Here is a 12,622-nt window from a genome sequence, read left to right on the forward strand (position 1 = left end):
GAGCTGGGTAGCATGGCTGTGTGGTGGCTAGCACTGTTGCCTCTCAGAGGCTGTTCTGTTTGTGTCTGTGTGGGTTCTCTCTGGGTCCAAACACATGCACAGGTATGTCAGTTGATGATTCAAAGTTGGCACTCAGTGTGAATGATTGCCTGTTCCTTGTAATTGATTGGCAACCTGTAGTTGGGATAGTACTCTAATGCTGAATTGAAGAAGCAGATGAAGTTGATGAATGACCTAATGTTAGCAACTAAGCCCATAAACTCATAAGGCAGAGTTTACTGAGGTCAGTGAGGAAAGGAACCCAAGCACTATTTTCCCATAGGCTTTTTGAACTGAGATCTGCTCAGACAGCTTGTCTCTCCACCCAACCCTGAATAAGTGGTAGAAAATAGATGGATGAGTTCTATACAACTCAGAATCTTTTGCAGCTTCCAAGGTTGGCACCTGTTAGTCATTAAAAATAATGGAGTAAGATACTTTGGTGTTGGCTTCACTTTTCAGACCTGGAACATATGCTCATTTTCTATCCTATGCAAGGATGCTAAGTCCATCTTTTACTATATATAGGTTTGTATATTGAATTGAATTCCATTTTATTTCAATGGTGCCAAATCACAACAGTCGCCTCAAGGCGCTTTATATTGTAAGGTAGACCCTACAATACTACATACAGAGAAAAACCCAACAATCATATGATCCTCTATTAGCAAGCACTTTGGCGACAGTGGGGAGGAAAAACTCCCTTTTAACAGGAAGAGACCTCCAGCAGATGCAGGGGATATCTGCCACGACCAGTGTGAGAGAAGGAAGACAGAGCAAAAGATGAACCAGAGATTAATAACAAAAATAATTCAGTGCAGAGAGGTCTATTAACACATAGTGAGTGAGAAAGGTAACTACATAGGTGTATAAGTCCATGTTTCACTAATATCCATGCACCTTTAACCTATCAAACCTAAACTCATCATCATATGTATGGCAACTGTACTTTTAGCCCTGAGAGAACTGATAGTAAACAAGCAAAGCTCTGCACTATAGTTTGAGAGCCAGCTGTGGAGTAAATTACCCGATAAGGGGGGTGTTTTCATTTATTTATGAATTTATTTATTGATTGCTGCAGTAGAGGCCCAATCGATAGCTAAGGGAGTGCCGTGGCACTTACTGTAGCAGACAGGCTATCCTATCAGTACATCACCCTGTCTTTACACTCTCACTGCGGTGGTGATTCCACCCAGAGAGACAGAAAGGGGGTAATGAGGGGAGCAAGGAGGGGACAGGAGGAAGGGCAGACAGAGAAGACGAAGGGAAGCGAGGCAGAGGCAGTCAGGTCGATGCCTTCGTTGGACGCCCTTAATATTTAATCTGGTTTGATGCTTGAAGTGTCTTTGGATGAAAATACTGATACTACTTGTACAGTTCACCATGGATAACTTTTCAGTGTAACTTATAACTTCTGCTGAAAAAAAGACTTTTTAAATATGCAATTTTTCTGAAATTACCCATAAAGTGGCAGTTAAATGAAATAAAACATGTAATATCTCGCCTTTAATCATGCACTATTGTACACTGCCACAATTGAAGTCATTACATTGGATTCAAAATCAACATGCTGGCAATGTATGCAATCACTGCCTTCATCCACCGCTAGTGCTCCATCATTTCTGACCTCCACCATTGTGTTACAGCTGCAAATATACTATTTTCTTGTCAGTTACTGTAATCTAAACCCTTTCTGGTATTCCATGAATAATGGCTGTCCTGTCTACTTTTGATGACAGTCCGGAGGAGATTCTAATACCGACTTTAAATGACAGATCTGCGTCCACAGCAGAACATTTTAAGCCACTGTCATTGTTATATTCTGAAATACATGACAACACTGCTGGTGGAAGTTGAAGTAAGAGCTGTGAAATAAATTTGGCCCCTGGAGACTACAACCATTTACACCTGTTGATTTGTCATTTCATTTCTATCTATTGGCACAGTTGAAGGAAGTATTTTAAAAGCACGAAATAAATACTATTTAATTTTGAGACTCTTTATTGGCTCAGCCACACTAGAGTAAAAATAGGATGGCAATCTCCTTGTGGCTAGGAAAACTCAATGGTTGCCTGCAAAATAAAAACTTAAATGTTTTTGTTTAGCTTTTGGAGATGGATGTAGCTGCAGAAACCAACTTGTCCAGATAGTTAACGGTGTTCCACGCTCAACCTCGGGGCAAAGAGCTGGTCAAACGCAAGAATCGTGGTCCAACTTACACTGGCAGCAATCGCTCTTAGGTAGTTTGGCAAAGATTTTCAAACAACTGAATTTATATGTACAAATTTAATTATATACATTTATAGATACATTCAATACCAAAAAATGATATATGCATGGATGGATTAGGGCTGGAATACATGGCATCTGCAATCAGTCTCAATGTGCCTGTGCCTGAGCACAAACGATTGCAAACTGGTTGTATTTTGGTTAGTTTCTTTTATAAATGTGAGATTGCTGAGCTCCTGTGTGATTTTATAGGATAATTACTAACTTGCAGCAACTATGTCACTATTTGTCACTACATTCTGCCTGGACTCTGAATGTAAGCGCTTTATGTGAAAATCTACTTAATATGAATTTTTTTGTATGCACAAACAAATAGCTTTCCAACAGACAGCAACGGATTTGCAGTTGTCAGCAATCACAGACAGATTTCATGTAGTTGCCAACTTGACTCCACTCAGTCACAGACCGACAGCAGAAGCACTCTGTCTCACAGAGATGGCAGTAATTTGGGTTGTGCTGGGATCTCCAACCACCGTCCCCAGTCCGACTGTAGCGAGATGGCCAGATCGTGCCACTTTTTGTGCTTTACATAATGTGCAACCAAGGTGAAATTGACAGAACATCAGAAGGATTTCATGTGTTGTGTCAGTGAGACCAGAAGTAAAGCTTTCAGAAAACCCCAAAGTATGGGCAGGCTTTAACATCATCTATGAGAGTAGGCTTGCAAAAACAATCACTGGCAAACTTGGGTGGCAGAGTGTTATATAAATATATACATGTAATGTTACATACAATATATAATTTAGAGCAGGATGTGGAATTTATGTATTTATTTTAATAAAAAGGCTTTTATAAAATCTGTGTGTCATGAACCAAAGTTCCGTGCGCAAGCTGGACCCAGAAGCAGAACTCACACACCAGGGTAGGAGAGAATAAAGAAACCAAATTTTATTATAACTAAAGGTGTCCCGTGAGGGTAGCCGGAAAAAACAACGTGTGGAACCAGAAAACACCGAAGGACCGGGGAGGTGAGTCGCGCAGGGAACGCCGAGAGCAGGGCTGTGGGAGGCTGCAAAAAAAAAGGAGAAACAGATTACTGGGGTGCGGAAAAATGGCAGCATACGAGGGAAGGGGGAGTATGCGTCTTACGGTGATAGCCGGGCAGAGTGAACCAGAGGGGGGGGGGCTCCAAAAGGGGTCGAGGCGGCGGGGCTGATCGTGATCCAAATCTCAGGCGGGCAGGTGGACAGGCAGGTGGCTCACAAAAAACGCCGAGTTGTGATCTGAGTACACAGGGCAAAACAGTGTTAGTTCAGATGGATGATTTTTCATAAGGGCTTTCCCGCAGATGTACGTTACCGCTGAGAGACGACCTGGTGATCGCCTGGGATGGGATGCAGGTGTGGGGTTAGCAGCCACGCCCGTGGGCGTGGGCATCCCATCAGCACCCCGGACGCCGGGCCGCGGACCATGACACTGTGGGGTTCATGTATGTGCAAGCTGAGCCCAAACGGGAGTGACGGCATCTACCTGCTACAGAACAGAGTGGAGAATTAGTCATGAGCGACTTCAGAGATGTCGAAAGACAGAAGCTGTACTGGTATTTTTTGAGCTAGTTTTAGATTGACTGGACATTTTCTCCCCCTTTGGTTCTGACTAGATATGCAAGGCTTAAAGAGATGTTCATTTCAAGGTTATGGACTCTACTAGAGGAGCTTTGGCAGATCATTAAGAAAATCCCTATTCATCGTATCTATGGCCTCAGGGCAGCATTTATGTTATCCCACTGTCTGACACAAGCTCCTCTGATAGGCTGCCCCTCACAAACAAAACATCTGAATAGTGGCTGTGTGGCTGAGTTGACCACATTAAGGATTTGAGCTTTCAAATCACTATAAAGTCTGAAAGCACTCGCACATAGTGTAACCTCAGTGTTTTAAGAGACAATAAGGAAAAGCGTAATAGTTCCATTTAAGCAGAGTAGTATAAAAGAAGCCCACATTTACAGTCAATTAAAAGACGCTGTCCTCCCGATGAAAGTCAGAGGAGTCAAATTTATTCAAATAGTAGAGTTCAGAAAACATTGTGCAGTCTACTAGCCATTATCTTGACCACAATCAATCCATAAAGGTAATTATATGGAGGTATCACTGTGCTGATGCTTTAAAATGCAAGCTGAGCACCTTTAACTGGCTTTAAATACTTTAAAGCATCCTCTTGGATTTCAGACTTCACACTAAAAAGAAGAGAAGAGAGAGAACCATTTTTTCCCTGAGCATCGACTGCTTTCTTCTCGTTATGATTTATTGATGACACTTTGGATCCGATCCAGCTGACGAAAAAAAGAGCGTGAGGATGGAGGAGAGAAGGCGATGTGAGGCACAGAGAGAGGTGGCTGAAGATGTCTGGAGGGAGACAAAGTGAGAAAGGCCGATGGAGGGACAGATGTTGGAAGAGGTCAAAAAAGTAAAAATAAAAAACACTCAAGGTGAAACAGGAAGACAAGCATTAGTGAGCGAGTTGGTGAAGAAGCTGGATGCATTTTTTAAACCTTAATAAAGTTTTTTTGTTACAATTTTAAATATGCTCATTTGCTTTTGAGAAAATCGATATCAGCTTCAGACCTTTGGGTTCAGCACAGACAAATGAAGCGTTCCTCGTTGCTTTGATTTCAATAAATTTAGTGTGTACGGTTAGGGCGACTGGACCCGCTGAGCGTAGGCGAGCTGATTAACTAGTATTCTAGCCACTGGCCTAAATACTAATAAGCATCCCTATCTGTGAGGAATACAGGCATTTCTACCTTTATGTGAAATAATTTCCCATGCTTAAATTTTCAGTTAATAAGCCTTTCATGGAGCTGTGCTGCTGCCAGTTATTTGGTGCCTTGAAGGCGTCTTCTTTTCTTAAGCTCATATTTTGAATGATGTTCTGTTCAAGTTAAATACTTTAGTGATTATTATTATTTAGAGCTTCCAGCAAACCAGAATTTTATCATTCAAATCAAATTTATCTTTCTTATCTTTTTTCTTTTAGTTCATGACTGTATGGGAACTTATGCTAGCTGTCACAGGGTGAAAGGCAGGAAACGTACTGGATAGCATTCATGCTATCAGAGGGCTAACACTCACAGTTATTAAATAATCACATTCGTACCGACAGGCAACTTAGAACCACCAGTTAACCCAACACACATTCCCACTTACAGAACCAGTTTGTTTGCTGACCATATGGGTTTATAGGAATCATAAGCTAGGAAGCATGTATATGATGCTCCAAGCTAGCTATTTTAAGCTAATTTTATCTCACTTTAAAGAATATAAAAACCATGATACCATTAAGTGAAGCTCACAGTACTTCACAGCATTGCCAGAAATGAAATCTTTCTGTGTCTAACATACCCCTTTAAAGCTTTTTGCCATGTTTCCTGCGATTATTTTTATTCAGACTTCTTAAAACCTACTGTAGCCAGATACGCTGCTAACCTTTACCGTTTGGACCTGCATCAAAGGGTGGAGAGGGGAAGAAGAAAAAGAGATGGAGGCCTCAGTAATGTTACACAAATCAGGCCTTTAATTCTTTTCTTACATGGAATATGAACAGAATGCGTCACACACACACTTTAAAGTGGAAAGCTCGACTGGAAAGAACAGCAGCTCTCCGCCTCACATTTCAGCTTAAGCATCACTTAGCCTCGAATGCAGTGCACGCTGTGATCTAATAAATGAAGACGTCTCAGAGAATCTTTGCCAAATAGCTTGAATGCTTCAGCTTTCAGAGGGCCGGCTCGATTAGCACGTTTTTGCCATTATCAGGTGTGAATTTCATGGTATGCTGGGACTTGGAGTATGTAAAATTCATGAATCTTCTGCAGTTCAGAAGAAGTTGAGAAATTGTCAAATAAGGTTGATTAGGAGCCACTGTGTACAGAGGAGTTATTTGACGGCAGCGGCGCCTGCAGATGGAGCAGCGGCAGCAGCAGAGAGGAGCAGCTGAGGTTCAGAGCTGAAGATGTTGCCCACAGCAGCACAGGACAGCTGGAAAAATGTCAGAAGATAATTCCAGTGTGCATATTTCAAACTAATGCGTCTATTGCTAGAAACAAGACACAGTAAAACGTATAAAATGCTGTACTTGTGGTACTCGTACACTTATGGTGTTACTCCTGTAACATATTTTGTGGATTGATATGCATATCCGGCTAGTTGTAGTGGGGACAAGGCACATCTACAGTCACAGCAAGGTTACATGTACAGCGCTTAAACCAAACGATCTATTTAACCATCACTTCTGGTAAACACAAGTCCAGCACACCTCCCTAATCCAGCTAAAATTACAAATCATCATCTACAGATTTATGTTCGTTTATAGCTTAAATGAACCCAGAGACACAAGACTGATTAAGTCGAGTCGAGCAACACCAGCTGTACCTCCAGATGCACATAAAACTTATTTAACTTGTGTTACATTATAGCACTTTCTATACAGTATAGCACAGAAGGCACATTTGAATGTTGCACTCTTCGTGTAATATAACAGTTCGAGAGCAAAAGCAGACACAGAAAGGGCATCCATGAACAATAGTGGCCATTAAACAAACTGTTCGCTGTCCAGCAGCAGGTCTCCCGGACTCTCCCTCCTCCATCTTTCTATGAGCTTGTGCTTAACAGCATCAGGACTAGACTGCTGTATTTTCCTGTCCTGACTGTCCTTATCCACCTGGGTTCTCCTCCATTAGCTAGATTATTTTCCCACTACATGTGGGTCAGCAGATCGGCCATAGATTATCAGTCAGAGGGAGGGAGAAGAGGGAGAATGGGAGTAAGGGGAGGGATGCTGGAGGGATGGAGATAAGAGAACTAGATGAAAAAGGTTGAGTTGTTTTATTGCTTCGTACTGTAGGGATAAATCCGGTCGCAAGACTGTCCCCGTATTATCAGCCAAAGTAACATTGTGTTAATGGAGAGGAGGATCCTGTGGCCTCTGTTGTTTCACCTCATGTTCCTAAATTAAATCCGCTTTCATTAGTCATTTGTGGGAAATCCTCTCTGTGCACAGAAGGTAAATGCTCTTAGAGAGGAGTAAAAAAACCAAACAGTTTCCTAAACAGCCTTGAGCAATCTGACCGTGAACTCGCTGAATGTTTTACAGTATGATGTTGTGCTTTGGCGGCCAAGAAGGGTGATTATCATGAAATGACACTGGTTTTAATAAATGAATGAATATGCTTGTTCTGTTATTTTCTGAGGCACTGGTGATTCAGTTTTCTCTACATGGATGTGGTTGCACCAGTAATTCTTTAATCCACAAACAAACTAGAAGCTAAATTTGTATTTACAGTGGGGCAAAAAAGTATTTAGTCAGCCACCGATTGTGCAAGTTCCCCCACCTAAAATGATGACAGAGGTCAGTAATTTGCACCAGAGGTACACTTCAACTGTGAGAGACAGAATGTGAAAAAAAAATCCATGAATTCACATGGTAGGATTTGTAAAGAATTTATCCGTAAATTGGGGTGGAAAATAAGTATAAGTAAGTAAAATAAGTAAGTAAGTATTTGTACTCCCTAACCTCAAATCGAGCATGAAAACCGAGGAGGCTCCATCAAAATTTGTCAATTCCTTTCAGCATTTCGCTGTCTATCCATCATGATTTGCATAAAAATACGCCACTGGAAAGCCGGCCAGGGAAAATATAAAATAATATACAGTAGCGAGGTTCTTTTTCATATCTCGCACTATTGATTTCTGAAAAACTATCAAACAGACAGTATGGGGAAAAAAACATTGAAAAATGTCTTATGCATACCATGGATCGTTTGATATTTAAACATTGCTTCATTAGAAACAAATTGACAAAACAGACAAGCCCAATTTTAAATCTTTGCATGCATGCAAAGACGTGTGCAACAGACACCATAATATAGTTTCACAAAGCAGCAACCTCCAGGGCTGAAAAACGAAGCCTGGATCGAAATGCTTCAATGGCCACTCGAGGCTGGCTCCAAAAGCGAGTAAATCCCTGCAGACTTTCATGTTAAAAATGGCCATTGATTTCTTCCCTACTGTTTATATTCGCTTCATCTATGAGTACTCCTTATTCGTGAGACTGGTGGCTACTTAATTTGATCACAGTACAGTGGCTGTGATCAGACAGATGGATACGCTGACTGAGGTGGACAGAAGATGGACAGATGGAAAGATAGAGGGCGACAGATAAAGGTTAGGTGAGGACAGCACTAGTTAAACATTTTACAGTGTCCTACATTCCTGAGCTGCCTCGCATACTTTTTCCTATTATAGTTCTTTCTGGGTGGCATTATGTCCGGTGTATTTGTGTGCAGGCTCCGTTAAGAAGGTGGCGTTGCTGGAAAGCGTGTGTACCATCCTTCATGTGCCTGGCTCTTCAGGCACAAACACACACACGTCCAGCCTTTACGATAAGAGAGAGGACAAACCAAGAGGCATCACGCCCAGAAGTGTGTATGTGCGTGTGTGCAATGATATACACACTTTATGTCTTTGGTGGCTTTATTTTAAATGACATGAATTTCATTACACATTTCTGCAAGTTTGTCCTTGTGAGGATATATCTATATAAAGATATGCAGGGGCGCCGTATCAGTGTGTGTACAGAGTACAAAAAAGAGAAGAAGACGTTTTTTCGTGTTTTTCGTCCTCCACTTCACCCTCTTGCGTAGATCTGCTTCAGTTTGGAATTTGCCTCATGCAAACTCCCTCCAAGGCTGCGTCCTCCTCCCCGTCGCCCTGCCCTCTATCAGCATCATCAACGCTGGCACGGACTCTGACAAAACAGCGCACGACTTCCTGCAGTTGAGATCGTTTGTTTGATACACTCCATTTCTCCTCAGCTGTTTCTTCATTCCAGATGAGGGGAGATGGGTCAGTTTTCACTGAGCACATCGACCGTCATCTGGCTCTAATCAGGGGCAGCAAGTGTTTTTACAGTCTATTTTTGAGCAGACATCATTCATCATCTGCTTTTTAAGTTTGTTTATGTTAATCTGTCTGATGAAAAAATTACCCTAATATTTGTTGCTCTGGGGGATTTATAGCTTGTCTGTGGCGCTTGAACATAAGTTTTCCCATCCTGATGATGATACCGTAAATTTCCCACAGGGACCTCAGTGCTCAAAACTGAGATCATGCTGGATTTATTATATGTTCTCCTACTGGTGAGATTCTTTCACTTTTTTGCCCTTGCTGTGCTCATGTAAGCCGCTGTCTGGTTGCGGGATGGACAGTACTACGAAAATACTGTACACACCAAATGAAAATGAGGATGCTTTGAAATGCATCTATATCTGTTTTTCATATTTATTAAGAAAACAAAAAATGAATGGGCATCTACACACAGTAGGATTTCAGTTAATGTCATTTGAACATCATGGAAACAGTTGGTACTATTAAAGGAAAAAAAAGTCCCTTGGTGGAAGGGAAGTATATGCAGAATTACATCTTAGATGTGACAGAAATATCCTACAACTTAAATATGATAACAGATGAAATTATCCGGTCTTTAAGTGATGATGTTTGAACCCTGCTTACGGGTCCAAACTAGTCTGTGTTATTAAGGCTGTTGTGTTTTTAACATGGTTTAATGCTTTGTATTTTGTTCTATTTAATCTGAACAACCCCTTATCAAAAACGACGTGATCACTGTCAGCCTCTCTCAGTTTTTATTACCACTATTCATTTTAAAGCTTGGTTTTTAAAACCTTACATTGTAACTACAGCCCAGCCCATGCAGACTTTATTAATGGCTAACTTCGTAATGTGGATTATCTCAGTTGTTTGTTCTCCTGACTGAAGTGTGGTCCATTTACAGCAGCCTGCCATGCGATTGCATTTGTCACTAACCATCAGGAACCCTCATGTTAACTTCAGCTTCACTGTGTTTATGTTATGCTAACATAGCTGTGTAGCTAGCCACCACGTAGCACATCATTATATACCAGCTAGCCCAACTTCAGTAACCCTACAAACATTACTGATGTTTAGTTTTCTGTCTTCATTTATGTCGGAAGTGATAGCAGAGCTGAATGTTTCAATTTTTTCTCAAATTTCTCAGTAAGAACGTGGTATATTATATTTGGGTGGAAACTACAGAGTTAACTTCCCGCTAACTTCTAATGCTGTTAAATTTCCTAAATTCTGTTTTCATGGATGCCTGGATGTTAAACTTAATTGTTATACCTGGCAAAGCAGCCACACTGATTATTTTGTTAAAAATGAAATAATTTAGACAGTTTGTAACTCTGTGTTTGTTTGACTTTGGGACCTGAAGCGGTGTTTGAACCCGGACATGGCTAATGATGTCAGACTTAAAGATCGGATAACTGTTGTAGATAAAGAGAAAAACAGTAAAGACATTTCAACACAAGAAGAGACTTTGTGAAAGTAAATGACTTTAGTGACTCCAATGTCTGCTAACAATCAACGGTCAGCTACAAAACGATGCATGACGAGCAACACACGTAACCACCTAAAGCTCGATTGCTGTGATATTCCCACTCTTAATTTGACTTACAATTTATTTTTTCAGTAACATTTGAATTTTGCTGTTATTTTTGTTAAAATTAGCACTGATTCTAGCACATCTTGCCAACCAAGCTAGCTATTGTTTGCTAAAAACAAAGCAATCCATGCTCTCTTCCATCTCTCTTGATCTTTGGTCTTTTGGTGCTTATAAACTAATATTTGTTGATTTAATTAAAGAATTTGTATTATTTCTTATATTAGATAACCTCTTCATTAGTACAGTGTTTTTTAGTATAGAAATTGTCCATCCATCCATCCATTTGCTTCCGCTTATCCTTTTCAGGGTCGCGGGGGGCGCTGGAGCCTATCCCAGCTGTCATAGGGCGAGAGGCAGGGTACACCCTGGACAGGTCGCCAGTCTGTCGCAGGGACAGACAACCATTCGCACTCACATTCATTCGCACATTCCCACCTAGTGACAATTTGGATTATTCGATTAACCTATCCCCACAACCGGCATGTCTTTGGACGGTGGGAGGAAGCCGAAGTACCCGGAGGGAACCCACGCAAACACGGGGAGAACATGCAAACTCCACACAGAAAGACCCCGGCCTGATGTTGGAATTGAACTCAAGACCTTCTTGCTGTGCGGCAACAGTGCTAACCACCGTGCCACCGTGCTGCCCTAGAAATTGTCCTGTGCGTCTATATTACAGTGAGGGTTACTTACAGATACTTTTTATTGCTCTTGCTTTAGACCAGGTGTCTCATACGTCCAGACAACTTCAGGAAATGTGAAGGACAATATAGATTTGGATTTTTTTAGAGTATTTTCAAGTTTTAACGAGTTCTCATTTGCCATTCATACTAAACCAAAGTAATACCTCACATATAAAAAATTAAATGACAGGAAAATTATTGTGAGCTTGCAGTAAAAAAATTAAAAGAAAACTATTTTAGAATTCCAAGGCAATCTGGGAAATGAACTAACATTACTTTTTCTGTAGCTTTGCACATTTATCATTATCACCTCTCCAGCCCATTTAAGATCAAAGTGGGCCCTATATGTCGCCCACAATGTAAAATGTGATTATGGAAAAACCTACATTTCCCATAATCTAACAGTATGCTGTTTCCTGTTTTCTGGTATGAAGTGAGATTATTTAAGGAAATTTTCTATACTTGACAAAAGAGCCAAATGAGGCACTTTCATGAGCTGATTTGAAACATAGGTTGAGTGTTCTTTTAATGTTGTCTTATATATCAACCATAGTATGTGTAATATTTTGTCATAAAGCCGTCCTTACGCTGATTCAGTTCTGTACTTTCAAATGTCTTTCTTTTCTAAGTCACTGTTTCATGAAAATAAACTGAATGTCCATAGCAACCATTACTGAATATTACACAGGTTGAGGTTCCTGTTTCCAGGGACTGGAAGATACCGCTAACCTCATGTCTCTGCTGGTTGTGGGAGGGCATCTCCATGCTGTTCTGTTAACTGTTTACCCATTTACCTTCTCTCTCCGGCCTGCAAGCCATCTGTCAGCTCTGTGTATGCATACTTGTGATTGTGTATGTGCGTCTGAGAGAACGAGAGAGGGAAGGAGTAGCTATTCGTGTTTTGCTCCAGTGTAACAAGCAAGAAGGGATTGTCCCGGGACACCTTAATGTGTAAAAGGCGGGCATTCATGGGTTCATTAAGGGAGTTTCTCCCACTTAAGGTGCTGCACACACACACACACACACACACACACACACACACACACACACACACACACACACACACCCTCTCCGACATGTGTTGCGAATTTGTCAGACAGACAGACTTGGAGTCAGTTCGAGGAGGGAATTCC

The 12,622-nt window shown here is 41.1% G+C and overlaps 1 protein-coding gene across 10 annotated transcripts in view; it reads left to right on the top strand.

Annotated features, from left to right (window-relative positions):
- cacna1g (calcium channel, voltage-dependent, T type, alpha 1G subunit) overlaps nucleotides 1-12,622 on the top strand; it is a 332,915-nt gene that overhangs the window by 148,783 nt on the left and 171,510 nt on the right. The gene's annotated exons all lie outside the window — the stretch shown is intronic.

The sequence above is a fragment of the Rhamphochromis sp. 'chilingali' genome, assembly GCF_963969265.1.
Source record: "Rhamphochromis sp. 'chilingali' genome assembly, chromosome: 22".
Lineage (NCBI taxonomy): Eukaryota > Metazoa > Chordata > Actinopteri > Cichliformes > Cichlidae > Rhamphochromis > Rhamphochromis sp. 'chilingali'.